The sequence below is a fragment of the Microtus pennsylvanicus genome, chromosome 1 (genome assembly GCF_037038515.1).
Source record: "Microtus pennsylvanicus isolate mMicPen1 chromosome 1, mMicPen1.hap1, whole genome shotgun sequence".
NCBI classification, from domain to species: Eukaryota; Metazoa; Chordata; class Mammalia; order Rodentia; family Cricetidae; genus Microtus; species Microtus pennsylvanicus.
In genome coordinates, this window is record NC_134579.1 from 79,884,365 (window position 1) to 79,900,817 (window position 16,453).

The following is a 16,453-nucleotide window of genomic DNA, read 5'->3' on the forward strand; positions in this document are numbered from 1 at the left end:
TGGTGCTGGGGACCAAACCCAAGACTTTTCGTATGATAGAAAAACATAACTATCTACTGACTATCCGTAACTACCCATTCCCCATCCCTCATGACAATATTTTCATCCATAGCAGAAGGCAAAAGTCTCTGTACACCAGCTTGGCCAATCTTTTTCCAGAAGATCTTTTTCTCAGTGGGGAGCCCTGTTGTCAGTGGAACTGGATGATATCATGGCACCAGGGACTGGAGAACATGAGCCTCAAACTTATTTCCCATTATGTGCTATTTTTAAACCTGGATGTTGGACCCCAGATGTGATGCTCCAGGGAAGAATGTTTTTCAGAATCCATCAAGGGAATATTAGAAATTTGAGTTGAAGGGACTTTGGGAATGACAGTGGTCATCATAGCCAAAAAGAAAATTGGAATTTACATAAACAGGCAAAAATACATGGGATATGTATACACCTACTGGCTTTGAAAATTCAAACTCTAGAGAGTTTGACTTTATAGATACTTCCATGATGTTCCCTCTGCGTTTTATGTTTCTGGCTCTGCAGTATTCCAGCTCTGTCTACTCCTTTGATCATTCTCACTGTGTAACAAAGGCAGAAGTCAGTGTCTACAAAGGTGGGGATATGGTGGTTGCTGCATTTTTCCCACTGCATACTATTTTCTTTGACTCCGTGTCTGAAGATCCAAACAATGACATCTTCTATCATCAGTAAGTTCATTTTTTCATTTCTTCATTTTTTGTCTTATTTTTAAATATATAATGCCTAGAAATACTATGTGTGCATACATCAGCGCTATGTACATCTTCCATACTGCTCTTTCTACTCTTTATCTCAAGAACTTTTTTAAATTAATTTCTACTTTCTTTGCTCCAAAAAGAACAAAAGCATTCTAATTTTCTTCATTCTAGCTTCTCCTTTCTGAGACTCAATTTTCTCATTATTCAACCATTCTTAACCCTCTTTCTGACTGTGGTGTCTCTGAAATAATTCCAATATTAGTTTTTAAATTTTTTTCTTTTTTCTTTATTTTTAAAAAAGAAAACAAGTTATATTTTATATTATACATACCAATCCTAGTTCCTACTCCCTCTCCTCATCCCATACCTCTATATAAAGTCCCACCCCATCCCCATGCAATCCTCAGAGAGGGTAACACACATTTCTTTGGGGGCAGGTCCTAGGGTGAACAAGGTATCATCTAAAGAGAATAGGTTCCCCAAAAGCCAGTACGTAGAGTAGGGATAAATCCTGGTGCCACTGACAGTGGACCCTCAGTCTGCTTCATCCATGCAACTGTCAGCCACATTCAGAGGGACTAGTTTGGTCCTATGCTTGTTCCTTCCCAGTCCAGCTGGAGTTGGTGAGCTCCCATTAGCTCAGGTAGACTGTTTCAGTGGGTGTCCCCACCATGGTCTTGACCTCTTTGCTCACATTCTCATTCCTCTGACTCTTCAACTGGACTTTGGGAGGTCAGGCCAGTGCTCCGATGTGGTTCTCTGCCTCTGTTTCCATCAGTTGCTGGATATAGGTTCTATGGTGATATTTAAGATATTCATCAGTCTTACTATAGGGCAAGTCAAGATTGGGCAATCTCTCCTCTATTGCTTAGGGTCTTAGCTGGGATTGTTGGATACTGGGGGGTTGCACAAAGATGGGAACACCACCAAGTCTAATAAAACCAGAAGCAAATTTTATTCCAGAAACCAGATCCCAGGAAAACCAGAAGCAAACTTAAAAATAAAAATAAAAAACACTGTGGGGCACAGAAGCTTATCAACTAGCTGAGACCACAGCCAGAGATAATATTTGTTAGGCTGTGGCAAAAGGCTAGTTTCTGAGCCCACCTTTTACAGCAGGGGCACCAAGCATTAGATCTGAACAAAGAAATTTTTATGATCTTGCCCCCTGACCTGTGGGTCAATAAACATAGACCTTAAGGAGGAAAGTGAGGTCTAACATCCATGGGTAACTAGGCAGCTATCATGAAATATGTTTCAGAGTAGATTGCAGTGAAAGTCACTAATTGCAAGAAAATAGATGTCTTTAGCAATTAGTCAGTTTTGGGAGGTACCATTTATTTATTTTTGTCCTCAGTGTCTGTGCTACTAGTGTTATATTTAGGAAGTGGTCTCCTGTGCTCATTCATTGAAGGTTACTTCCCACTTTATCTTCTATAAGGTTCACGTGGTCAGATTTATATTGAGGTCTTTAATTCATTTGGACTTGAGTTTTGTGCATGGGAATAAGTATGGATCTATTTGCATTTTTCTACATGTTGACATCCAATTATGCCAGCACCATTTTTTGAAGAATGCTTTCTTTTTTTCCATTATATGATTTTAGTTTCTTTGTCAAAAATTGGGTATTGATAGGCATGTAGATTAATATCTGGGTCTTCAATTTGACTTCATTGGTCAAACTGTCTGTTTTTCTGCCAATTCCAAGCTGTTTTCATTACTGTAGTTCTATAATAGAGCTTGAATTCAGGAATGGTAATGTCTCTGGAAGTTCCTCTATTGTACAGAATTGTTCTGGCTATCCTGTTTTTTTTTCCATACGAAGTTGATCATTGTTCTTTCAAGGTCTGTGAAGAATTGTGTTGGGATTTAAATGGGGATTGCATTGAATCTATAGATTTCTTTTGGTAGGGTTGGTATTTTTATTATATTCACCCCACCTATCCAACAGCTTGGGAGATCTATCCATTTTCTGGTATCTTCTTCAATTTCTTTCTTTAGAAACTTAAAGTTCTTATTGAACAAGTCTCTAACTTCTTTGGTTAGTGTTACCATAGGATATGTTATGTTATTTGTGGCTATTGTGAAAAGTGATGTTTCTTTGATTTATGCCTCAGCTTCTTTATCTTTTGTTTATAGCAGGGCTACTGATTTTTTTTTTAGTTGATCTTGTATCCTGCAACATTACAGAAGATATTTATCACCTGTAGGAGTTCTCTGGTAGAGTTTTGGGGGTCACTTATATATACTATTATATCATCTGCAAATAGTGAATGTTTGACTTCTTGCTTTCCAATTTGAATTCCCTTGATCTCCTTTTGTTGTCTTATTGGTCTATCCAGAATTTCTAGAGCTATTTTGAATAGATATAAAGAGAGTGTTCACCCTTTTCTTGTTCCTGATTTTAGTGGAATCATTTTGAGTTTCTCTCCATTTAATTTGATTTTGGCAAACAGCATATTCTATATTGTTTTTATTATATTTACATATATTTCTTTTATCCTTGATCTCTTGAGGACCTTCATAATGAAAGAGTGTTAGATTTTGTGGAATGATTTTTCAGCATCTAATAATATGATCATATACTTTTTTCTTTCTGTTTATTTATATGGTAGATTATATCGATAAATTTTCCAATGTTGAATCATTCCAGCAGTTCTGGAATGAAGTTGACTTGATCATGGTGTGTGATTTTTTTTTAAATGTGCTCTTGGTTTCAACTTGCTAGTGTCTTGTTGAGTTCATAAGGAAGATTGTTCTGTAATTTTCTTTCTTGGTTGAGTCTTTGTGTGGTTTTGACATCGGGGAAACTGTAGTTTCATAAAAAGGATGGCTATGTTTCTTATTTGTGGAACATTCTGACAAGCATATGTTGACAGAGATTTCTGTCCTGCCTAGTACCACAGCAGTTCAGTCCCAAATAAGCACACAGAGGTTTACATTAAGTATAAACGGGTTGGCCTAGTAACTATGGCTTCTTATTAACTCTGACATCCTATATTCTAACCAATAATTCTTTTCTGTATTAGTCATGTGGCTTGGTACCTTTATCAGCAAGGGATTCTCATCTTGCCTCCTTTGTGGCTGGGTGATAACTGCAGACTGAATCTTTCCTCTTCCCAGAATTCTCCTATTCTTGTTTCCCCACATATACTTCCTGCCTGGCTGTCCCACCTATACTTCCTGCCTGGCTACTGGCCAATCAGCAATTTATTAAAATACAATTGACAGGGTACAGATCATTGTCCCACAGCAAGTATAAGTATTAGCTCTTCTTTGACGGTCTAGTAGAATTCTGGACTGAAAACATCTGGCCCTGGGCTTTTATTTACTTACTTTTTGTTGGGAGGATTTTGATGACTGCTTCTACTTCATTGCAGACCATGTGTTTATTTAAATTGCTCACCTGGTCTTGATTTAATTTTGTATTTGGTACCTATCCAGAAAATTACTCATTTCTTTTAGAATTTTCCATTTATGTGGAGTAGAAGTTTTTGAAATATGACCTAATCATTCTCTGTGTTTCCATGGTGTCTGTTGTTATGATCTTTTCATTTCTGATTTTGCTAATTTGGATGTTCTCTCTCTGCCTTTTGATTAATCTCGATAAGAATTTGTCTATCTTATTGATTTTTTGTTTGAGGTGCTCTTTGTTTCACTGCTTCTTTGTATTGTTTTCTTTGTTTCTATATTTTATTGATTTCAGTCCTCAATTTGATTATTCCCTGTCACTGACTCCTCCAAGGTGAGTCTGTTTTTTTTCTAGAGCTTTCAGATGTGCTGTAAAGTCACTATTGTGAGATTTCTCCACTTTCTTTATGTATGCACATTAGTTTTATAATCTTTCCTCTTAGCACTGTTTTCATACTAACCCATAGGTTTGGGTGTGTTGTGTCTTCATTTTCATTGAATTATAGGAAGTCTTTAATTTCTGTCTTTATTTCTTCCTTGACCCAGGGTTGATTCAATTAGGATTGTTCAATTTCCATGAGTTTGTAGGCTTTCTAAAAATTGTACTGTTGTTGACTTCTAACTTTAAACCATGGTGATCCCATAAGATACAGGGGGTTGTTCCATTTTTTTTTTATCTTTTGAGTTTTTTTTCTGTTACTGGGTTGTGGTCAATTTTAGAGAAGATTTCATAAGGTGCTGAGGAGAAGTTATATTCTTTTGTGTTTGGGTGAAATGTTCTATAGATGTCTGTTAAGCCCATTTGAGTCATGATATCTGTTAGTTTTTTTATTTCTCTGTTGAGTTTCTGTCTGGTTGAGCTGCCCTTTGGGGAGGGTGGAGTGTTGACATCTTCTACTCTTAGTGTGTGTGGTTGGATGTATGGTTTAAGCTATGGAAATGTTTCTTTTACATATATGAGTTCTTTTGTATTTGGGGCATAGATGTTCAGAATTGAGACTTCATCTTGATGGAATGTTCCTGTGATGAGTTCTCCATCCCTTCTGATTGATTTTAGTTTGAAGTCTATTTTGTTCGATATTAGGATCACTGCACCCACCTGTTTCTTAGGATCATTTGATTGGAAATCTTTTCACAAACCACAACCCTGAAGTAGTGTCCATCTTTAGGGTTAAGGTATGTATACAGCAGAAGGAAGAATCTGCTTTCATATCCATTCTCTGAGCCTGTGTCTGTTTATAGTTGTATTGAGTCCATTGTTAATTCTTGTTACTTTTTTCAGTGGTATGGTTAGTTTGTTTTGCTTCATTGGGGTTGGCTGGTGTGAGGTTATCTTTTGCCTGTGTTTTTGTGGGAGCAGTTAGCTTCCTTGCATTGGAGTTTTCCTTCAAGTATATTTGTATTCCTGGATTTGAGGATGGGTATTGTTTAAATATGGTTTTGTCATGAAATATCTTTCTCCATTGGTTGTGGTTGAAAATTTTCCTGGATACAGTAGTCAGAGCTTGCATCAGTGGTCTCTTAGTTTCTGCAGCACATCTGTCCAGGACCTTCTGGCTTTCATGGTTTCTACTGAGAAGTCAGGTGTAATTCTGATAGATCTGCCTTTATATGTTACTTGACATTTTTACTTTGTAGTTCTTGATATTCTTTCTTTATTCTGTATGTTTTGTGTTTTGATGATTATATGGCAAGAGATCTTGTGTGTGTGTGTGTGTGTGTGTGTGTGTGTGTGTGTTCTGAAACCTTCTTGTACCTTCATAGGAATATCATACTTTAGGCTGAAAAGTTTTGCTCTGTAATATTATTGAATATATTTTCTTTGCCTTTGAGCTGAATTTCTTCTCCTCCTTTTATCTCTATTATTCAAAGGTTTGGACTTTTCATAGTGTCTCAGATTTTCTGGATGTTTATGTTAAGAATTTATTGGATTTAATATTTTCTTTGACTGATGAATCTATTTTCTCAATAGTATCTTCAACACCTGATATTCTCTCTTCCATCTTTCGTATTCCGTTGGTTATGCTTTTCTCTGTAGTTTCCATTCATTTACCTAGATTTTCCATTTCCAGAATTTGTTTGGTTTGTGTTTCTTTATTGCCTCTATTTCATTCTTTAAGACTTGGACTGTTTGACTCACCTCTTTGATTGTTTTTTTCTTGACTTTCATGAGGTTTTTTTAAGAGACTTTTTTGATTTCTTCCAATTTTTGTTTGTCTTTTTCTCCATTTCATTAAAGAAATTTTTTGATTTCCTCTTAAAAGTTCTACATCATCCTCATAAATTTATATTTAACCTGATTTTCTTCTGCTTCTTCTGGATTAGAATGATCATGTCTTCCTGTTGAATGACCACTGGACTTTGGTATCACCATCTTGCTTTTTAGGTTGTTGAATGAATTTTTGCATTGGCACCTACCTATCTCTTCCTCCAGTTGGCTCCAGCTAGGTCTTTGCCTCTTGATCCAATCCTTAGAGTTGTTGTCTGTGTCTTTGGGAACTGTTCTTGGTCTGTAACATCACTGTGTCAATGCTGAGGTCTCTCTTGGTCTGCTCTCTTGGATCATTGTTTTGGTCCTCTCTGTCCTGTCGCAGCCTGTGCCTCAGTCTTCCTCTCTTGGTCCTCTCTAGGTAGCCACACCTATGTTTCAGAGTTCCTCTCTTGGTCCTTTCTGTATAGTTCCTGTGTTTTAGAGTTCCTCTGAGCTTGTTGGGGACTGGAGGATTTGGGAGCAGAGTGGACTTGTAGCTTGCCGGGTTTGGTTGATGGGATGGGGTGTTGGACCAGCCTACCTGCAGGAAGCTTGCCTGCTGACTGTCTTGAGAAGTTGTGGCAGTTAGGGGAGAGGTCCAGGGTCTTGCCCAGGTATGAAGGGCTTAGAGATTGGGATGTTCCACTGGGTGTGTGGTCACCTACCTCTTGGTCCACTGTGTATAGTTGTACCTGTGTATCAGAATTCCTCTGATGTTACAAAAGATAAGAGGGTTTGGGGTAGAGTAGGGCTTGTAGCTTACAGGGTCCAATGAATGGGGTGGAGTTATTAGAGCAGCCTCTCACCAGGAAGCTTGCTTGTTGATTAGTTAGAGAAGATGAGGCAGGTAGGATAGGGGCCTGGTGTTTTGTCCTGTTATAGAGGGCCTAGATAGTGGGGTGCCCCACAAGGTGGGGGGCCACTCCCCATTTAGTCCTGTCTATATAGTTACAGCCTGTATTTCAGAGTTCCTCTGGGGTCACGGGGGTTAGGAGGGTATGGGGGCAGAGTGGGACTTTCAGCTTGCAGGGTCCAATGGATGGGTTGGGGTGTTGGAGCAGCCTACCTGCTGGAAGCTTGCCTTCTGGCTCGCTAGAAAAGCTGAGGCAGGTGGGAGAGAGGCCCAGGGTTATGCCTCAATATGGAGGGCCTGGAGAGTGGGGTGCCGCACTGGGTGTGTGGTCCCTCCTATCTTGGTCTGCTCTACTATCTATAACAATTTGTAACTAACATACTAAGCAAAGACAAACATCCATAATCTAATTTTTAGGAATATGGGCATAGTTTTCTAGGCTTTTTTCTGCTGATTGGGGGCTATGGTAATCTTATGGAGATTCAAAGAAAAATAAGAATCATGGTCCAGTCCTAGGTGCAATATTCTGTGAGACTGCATCATCTCAACCAGAAGCCTTGAAGCTGTTCTCCTTGCAGAACTCAGAAGAAACTGCAACAGAGGTGCTTTGAAATATTTCAGGGTGTATTTTTCAATCAAACATATTTTTCTTAACCAAGAATGAATCCACAGCCTCTTGTTTTCTCTGGAAACAAATGTAAACTTATTCTCCAAGGTAACAGATCTTTTTATTTAAATTTTGAAGTCAAGGCTTTTTTTTTTTTTTGGTTTTTTGAGACAGGGTTTCTCTGTAGCTTTGGAGCCTGTCCTGGAACTCCCTTTGTAAACCAGGCTGGCCTTGAACTCACAGAGATCCGCCTGCCTCTGCCTCCCAAGTGCTGGGATTACAGGCGTGCGCCACCACCGCCCGGCTTGTCAAGGCATTTTTTAAATATATAGGGTGGATTAATTTAGCAGATTTATAATCAAATGCCTTTCAGCAGCTGTTGCTCCTTTCTCTCCCAACCCTATGTCTATTTTCAAAACACTGTAGATCACTTAAAGGTTATTTTTCCATCCAAATATAGAGTCTTTAGAGTATGTCTCTACCATCTTCTGACAACATGAATCCTTAAACAGCTAAGCAGCAGAACTGGGATTAAAGCAGCAGCCTTGGCAGCAGGCTCCACCACATACATTAGATTTCTGAGATGATTCTGGTTTCATAATGGAGTTACTGGCAGGAGCCAGATTTATTGCCACAACTCTGTTTTTTGGTTCGTGCCACCACAAAGAAGAATGCTGCCAGCTGCTCATAAACACCATTTAAGTGTTTGTTGGAAAGGCCTCTTAAACAAACTGTGAAGTTTTTCAACTAAAGCTGAGTAAGGAAGACTCTTTAAAAGGAGCCTCATCTCTGCTTCTTTCTAGAAAACAGAGCCTACTGGAGAAAAGATTGTTACCAAAAAGCTGTACCTGACTCTGTTCTTGTCTGTCTAGAATCCTCATTAAAAAAAAAGAAAAAAGGTTTCTCAGACTTTATGTGAAAATTCTTGCCAATCATTTTGGTACCATTTGTAGATGGAAATTTCTGTCCAACCCAGGCCCACAGCCATTCAGTTCTAAAGAAACAAACATAGGCTTATATTAATTATAAACAGTTTGGCCTATTATCTCAGGCTCATGATTAACTAGCTCTTACAACTTGAATTAACCCATAATCCTTGTCTATGGTTAGCCACATGACTTGTTACTTTTCCTCAGTGAGGTCGTCTCATCTTGATTCTTCTGCATCTGGTTGGTGACTGAATCTCTGCCTTTTCTCTTCCCAGAATCCTCTTAGTCTGGCTGTCTTGCTTATACTTCCTGCATGGCTATTGGGCAATCAAAATTTTATTAAAACAATGCAATTGACAAATCTTTCTAGTGTACAAAAGCATTACTGCTTAGCAGTAATTTAAACCTATAAACCCATAGTTTCAACATCATAGCATGAAACAAATATGGATTTATGGACTGGTAATATCCCTTAGAAAATCACCTGCCTAGAATGCAAGAGGATCTTTATTCAATATTCAGTGTTGTAGAGAATTAAAGTGTTGCAAATCAACATTTTCACAAAAAAAAATTTTTGGAATTCATTGTTTATTCTATACCTTTCTGTCTTTGTGATAGATGCCTTTTGAAAGAATAATATTGACATGTTTCCAAGTAAAAGCTATTTAAAGGTTTTTTTTTGGGGGGGGGCTTCAAGACAAGGTTTCTCTGTAACTTTGGTGCCTGTCCTGAAACTAGCTCTTGTAGACCAGGCTGGCCTTGAACTCACAGACATCCGCATCTAACTCCTGAGTGCTGGGATTAAAGGTGTGCACCACCACTACCCACCCATTTAAAGTATTATTTTTTAAAAATTTGTAGTCACTAGTTCTGACATAAAAAAAACTGAACACTTGTAATCCCAGTACTTCCTTGTGAAGGCATTTGCCCATTTGGTCTACCTAAATTAGAGAGTTCTGGTTTCACTAAGAAACTCTGTTTCGAAAAGCTAAGATGTAGAGGAGTTAAGAAAGACATCTAATTACAACCTCTGGCTTTCACATGATGTTCACACACAAACATAGACACACATAAATACACAAAAAGCTAGTAGCCTTTATTTGTAAAGCATCATTAGGCTGAGAGGAAGTAGAAAACAAAGGACAAATAGGTCCCATATACTCCGTGCTTTATCCTAGCCATGCTATTTCTCATATTATTAATAATTTATGTGGATTAGAACTTGGCACATTTTATAAACCTAGTAGGATACATCATTATTTAGAAAGTATATGATGACATAATATATCACTACAATATGACATTGAGTTATTTCACTTCCCTGATATTTTCCCTTGCTCAAGGACAACAGATATATGTCTATATATTTTGTTTTCAATGTTCTTAGTGGTAGAAGAATTTGCTAATGTTTCCTGTTGATTTTCTGTTGGTTTTAGAGGGTGGGAGGGACAGGTACACCACATACTATAAGAAAACCACAACATTAGGCAAAATAAGTGCTGTGGATTTATAGATGGATTATAAGAACACTTTTTGGAGCATAATCTCTAGTACAGGTAGATCTTAGGCATCCTAAGTATATAAAGATAATCTTGACCCCCTGCTTCTCCTTTCTCTTGATCCTCCAGTGCTAAGATTACAGATGCTCATAACAATGCTCAGCTTATGTGCTGCCAGGGATTAAACCCAAGGCTTTGTGAATGATAAAAAACATAACTATCCACTGACTATTCATAACTAACCATTCCCCATCCCTCATGACAATATTTTCATCTATAGCTGAAGGGAAAATTTTTTTGACACAAGCTTGGTCAAGTCTTTCCAGGAGTGATTCATCTCACGGGGATGCCCTGTTGTTAGTGAAACTAGATGAAATCATGGCACCAGGGACTGGAGAACATGAGCCTCAATCATATTTTCCATTATGTGGTAATATTTTTAACCTGGAAGTTGGACCCCAGATGTGATCCTCCAAGGAAGAATGTTTTTCAGGATCTGTCAGGGGAATATTAGAAATCTGAGTAGAAGGAGCTTTGGGAATGAGAGTGGTTCAAGTAAAATTGGAATTTACATAACAGGCACAGATACATGGGATATATATACACCTACTGGCTCTGAAAATTCAAACTCTACAGAGTTTGACTTTATAGATACTCCATGATGTTCCCTCTGCTTTTTATGTTTCCGGCTCTGCAGTATTACAGCTCTGCCTACTCCTTTGACCGTTCTCACTGTTCTACTAAGACAGGAGTCAGTGTGTATAAGGGTGGGGATATGGTGGTTACTGCATTTTTCCCACTGCATACTATTGTATATGATTCCATCACTGAAGATCCAAGCAGTGACAGCCTCTATCATCAGTAAGTTCATTTTTTCATTTCTTTATTTTTGTCTTATTTTCAAATAGATAATACCTAGAAATACTCTGTGTGCACACATCAGTGCTGCCTACATCTTCCATATTACTCCTTCTACTCCATATCCCAATAACTATTTCTAATTTATTTCTATTTACTAGTTTCTTAGCTTCAAAGAGAACAAAATTATTCTAGTTTTCTTCATTCTAGCTTCTCCTTTCTGAGACTCAATTCTCTCCTTATTATTAAAACATTCCTAACCCTCTTTCATACTGTGTTGTCACTGAATTATACCCACTATTATCATCTACAATCACAATACCATCCTTGGCATGGAATATCTCTAATGAGTATAAGGAACATTCTTTTTCTGGATAGTAAAAGATCTGGTTAACTCTTCCCTTTATTAGAATGAAGTGTTTTTCATCATCTCTTCTGATTAGTTTTAGTTTGAAGTCTTTTTTTGTCAGATACTAGTTTAGCAATGCCTGTTTCTTACTTGGTCCCTTTTTTTTTGGAGTAATTTTGTCTATTACTTTAAGCTGGTAAATATCTTTAAAAACAAGATGTGTCTCTTGGTAATCAAAGATAGATGGACTTTGTTTTTTAATCTGTCAGGTCAATCTGTGTGTTTTAATTGGAGAATTGATTCTATTAGTATTTGATGTTATTGTTTTGTTATTGAAAATAGATTTTTTTATTCAATATATTCTAATTATGGTTTTGCCTTCCCCTACTCCTCCAAAGTCCCCCCTCACTGTCCCACCTATCCAAATTCATACCTTTCATTCTCTTTTTAGTTGGAAAACAAAACAATAATATTATTATAAAATAATAGTATAAGATCTTTAAAACCCAATAGAAAAAAAACAGAGTCAAAAGAGTCAAAGACAAAGTATAAGAAACATTTACAGACATAGAGACACACTTTCACCCACAAAGAAAACCCATATAAACAAAATTGGAAATTAATATATGTGTGTATACATATATGTATATATTTATGTATCAATGGGTGATAAATATATGCATACATATGTATGTATGTATCAATGTGTGAAGATAGAGAGACAGAGAGATGGATGGATGGAGAGACAGATAGGGACACAGTGTTCTGTAAGTGGAAAATGCCCAGATAATGCATTACAAAACAAAATATTCTCCAAAAATATTACGGGATTCATGTTGTGTTGGTCATTTTCTGCTGGACATGAGACCTGTCCTTAAGTGTGGACTGTATACCCAATGAGACTCCATTGGAAAAAAAACTGATTTTTTTCCTTTGTAATGGTTATCAACTGGAGAAAGCCTTTGGATTAGGGAATGGGACTTGTGTTTACTTTGCCTTCCAGTGCTAAGACCTTATCTGGCTTAGACATGTGCATGCCTTGTGAATGCTGCCAGACTATGTGAATTCATATGTGTGTCATTCCTGATGTGTCTACGTGTCCTTGTTTTGTTGGTATCCTCCATGCCTTCTAGATCTTAAAATCTTCCTGCCTCCCCTTCCATAGGATTTCCTGAGTTCTGTGGAGATGTATTTGAGGGAGACATCTCATTTATGACTGAAAGTTAAAAGAACACTTTCTCTGCATATTTTACAATTTTAGGTACATGGTATCCATATCTGTTTCAGTTTCCTACGGATAAAAGCTTCTGTGATGATGGCTAAACAAGACACTCATCTAAGAGTACAATAAAATGTCACTGGGAGTTATTTTATTGCTGTTCTTTTAGTGAAACAGTAATATTTGATTCTCATGTAGGTCGCCGGACTATCTAATCTCAGGTTATTGGCCACCCAAGCAGCATTGGTTGGACTCTATCTTGTGGGGTGGGTCTTAAGTCTAACCTGATATTGGTTGGTTACTTTCAAAAGCTTTATGCTACTATTGTACCAGCATATATTGAAAGCAGGTCACAATCATATATGGGAGAGTTTACAGTTGGGTTACTATTTATCTTTAGCTTCTAATAGAGAAAGGCAATTCCTATATGATGGCCAATTCCTGGCTTTATGCCGTGCAGCAGCTCTGACTGCTTGGGGCAGAACTGCAAAAGAAAGAAGATTGAGTAATTTACTAAGGTCATACAGGACCCAAAAGAAACCTTCACTAATTTCATACAAGATTGATATCAGTGGTAAAGAAAATGATACCAAAATCAGAAGCTAGACAAATGATAATTGAATCTCTGGCTTTGGAACATGCTAATTCTTAATGTAAAGGATAATTATGCCTTTAAAGGTAAGATCAAAACACTTGGGGAAATGGGTCTGAGAAATAATCCATATTAAATCTCATGACCATGATGATGCTTCGATAGGAGAGGTGATTTCCAGAGTTTTGAAGAAAAATCTAAGTGTCAAGTGTTTCAACTGTGGCAAGCAAGGCAACATTAAAGTGGACTGAAAACAGGGCGTTAGTATAAACGGTGTTATTTTCTAAGCATAATTCAAACAGAATGTCCCTCCCTTCTGGATTATGCAGAAGGTGTGGCAAAGGCAGGCATTGTACTAATGACATCTAAGGTAACCTTTTGCTGTCAGGAAATTCCTTGAAGGGCATCTCACATGGCCCCAAGCCAAGCTCAGTTCAGTTGTTTTCGGTCATCATAGAGGAAATTCCTTTCCAAAGAATTAAAGAACCTGGTGCCTATTGTAAGAAACCATACTTCTCTGGATGATACACTAGCTATAGAAGAGAAAACAAATAATTCAGGAAAAACCATAAAGCAAGTATTTTGGCAAACTTCCAAACTTTATATGAACAAAGACCTAATTAAATTACAAATAAATGACATTACCATTGAAGGTCTGGAAGACACAGGTGTGAATGTAACAATACATGTAACAGAATCTTGGCAGCAAAATTGACCTCTTCAAGAGGTAAATGCATTTGAGGATTGGAGCTTTATCTCAGGTAAAACAAAGCATGAGAAGGGTCAAATGCATACGGCCACAAAGACAGATTGGAAAATCAAAACCATATGTTGCTAACATAGCAATGAATTTGTAGGGGTGTGATTTGTTATAGCAATGAAATACTCATATTAACATTTCCCCAATCTTAGAAACAAACAATATATTAACTTATGATTCTGAGAAAATATTAGAAGGTATTGTAAAGAGAAGTCACCTATGATTCATATTGTACAAGAACAGGGGACAACAGCTGCTGATCGTCTAAAGTCATCAGCATCCCTGTCTTTAAAATGGTTGAAAAACCTGTATGGGTTGTTCAATGACCTATGGCAACAGGAAAACTGCAGGCCTTAGAACAGCTGGAAAAGGAGACGCTAAATGCTCAGCCTATTGAAGAACCAACCAGCCCTTGTAATTCTGTATTTGTTGTTAAAAAGAAATATGGAGAATGGAGAATGGTAACGTATCTAAGAACTGTTAATAAGGTAATCCAGTCAATGGGCTCTCTATGGTCTAGAATTCCTTTGCCTTCTTTATTGCCTAAAGGATGACCTCTTATAATTATTGATTTAAAAGGTTGAATCTTCACTATACCTTTACAAGAAGAAGACAGAGAAAAATTTGCTTAATGGTGTCTACTTATAATAATTCTCAGCATGTTAGAGAATATTAATGGAAGATTCTCCCACAGGGAATGTTAAATAGCCTTAACCTGTGCCTATAATTTGTACATCAACCATTTGAAATGATACACAACAATTTCCTCAATTTATACTTTACATAGATGCATTTTATTATCTGATTCAAATGTAAATACTTTAGAATGTTGGTGAAAGTAAAAAATATTTTCCCTTGTTGGGATTACAGTTTTTCCTGAAAAAAAGTATAAAGAGGAGATTCTTTTAGTTATTTAGGCTATAAAATAGGTTTATGAAATAATAGGCTATAAAAGTTATAAAATAGGAGAGATCAATTGCAGATTCTTTTTTTGGTATTCAAAATAGTCATGTATTTTATTTAAAAACATATAATTTTTACTATTCATGTAATTCTTTTCAAATTTTTAGATATAATTAATAAATTAATTATATGTACCTAAGGGGAATACTATGATTTTTTACAAAATTTATTAAATTTTTAAAAAATACCAATCCAAGTTCCCCCTCTCTTCCCTCCTCCCATTCCCTCAATACACCCTCCTCTCACTATATCCCCTCCAATCCTCAGGGAGGGTAAGGCACATTGCTTTGGGAAAGGTCCAAGGCCCTCCCTACTATATCTAGGCTGAACAAAGTATCCATTCAAAGAGAATAGGTTCCCTAAAAGCCAGTACATCCGGTAGGGATAAATCCTGGCGCCACTACCAGTGGCCCCTCAGTCTGCCCCAGCCATGCAACTGTCAACCACATTCAGATGGACAAGTTTGGTTCCATGCTTGTTCCTTCCCAGTGCAGCTGGAGTTTGTGAGCTCCAATTACATCAGATAGACTGCTTCAGTGGGTGTACCCATCATGATCTTGACCTCTTTGCTCATATTCTCATTCCTCTCACTCTTCACCTGGAATTTGGCAGTGCTCCGATGCCGGTCTCTGCCTCTGTTTCCATCAGTTGCTGGATGAAGATTCTATGGTGATATATAAGATATTTATCAGTCTGACTACAGGGCTAATGAAGATCTGCCCCCCTCTCCTTTATTGCTTAGGGTCGTAGCTGGAGTCAGCCTTGAGGATTCCTGTGAATTTCTCTAGAACCAGGTTCCTGCTAACCCTATAATGGCTCCCTCAATCAAAATATCTCTTTCCTTGCTCTCATTATGTCTTTTCTCCATCTTGACTATCCCATTCCCTCAAGTTCTCTTTAACCCTCCTCTCTTCCTCTTCCCTTCTTACCTTCCCTTCTCCCCCAGTCCCCATGCTCCCAATTTTGTCATGTGAACTTGTTTATTTCCAATTTTCATGTTTTTCTTTGGGTTCACCTTATAGCTTAGTGTTTCTAGGATTATGAACTATATGCTTAATGTCCATTGTTTATAGCTAGCATCCACTTAATACTGAGTACATACCATATTATTATTTTTGGGTCTGCGTTACCTCACTCAGGATAGTGTTTTTTAATTCCATCCATTCGCATACAAAATTTAAGATGACATTGTTTTTTGTTTGTTTTATCATTTTTTAAAAATAATTATTTATTATGTATACAATATTCTGTCTATGTGTGTGCCTGCAGGCCAGAAGAGGGCACCAGACCTTATTACAGATGGTTGTGAGTCACCATGTGGTTGCTGGGAATTGAACTCAGGACCTTTGGAAGAGCAGGCAATGCTCTTAACTGCTGATCCATCTCTCCAGCCCTGATGACATTGTTTTTTTACTGCTGTATAGTACT

General features: G+C 37.4%; 1 long non-coding RNA gene and 1 pseudogene across 1 annotated transcript in view; both read left to right on the forward strand.

Annotated features, from left to right (window-relative positions):
- The window catches only part of LOC142848514 (uncharacterized), a 184,934-nt gene that overhangs the window by 132,459 nt on the left and 36,022 nt on the right, over positions 1 to 16,453 (forward strand). The window lies entirely within an intron of this gene.
- The window catches only part of LOC142839882 (vomeronasal type-2 receptor 116-like), a 29,877-nt pseudogene continuing 24,366 nt past the window's right edge, over positions 10,943 to 16,453 (forward strand).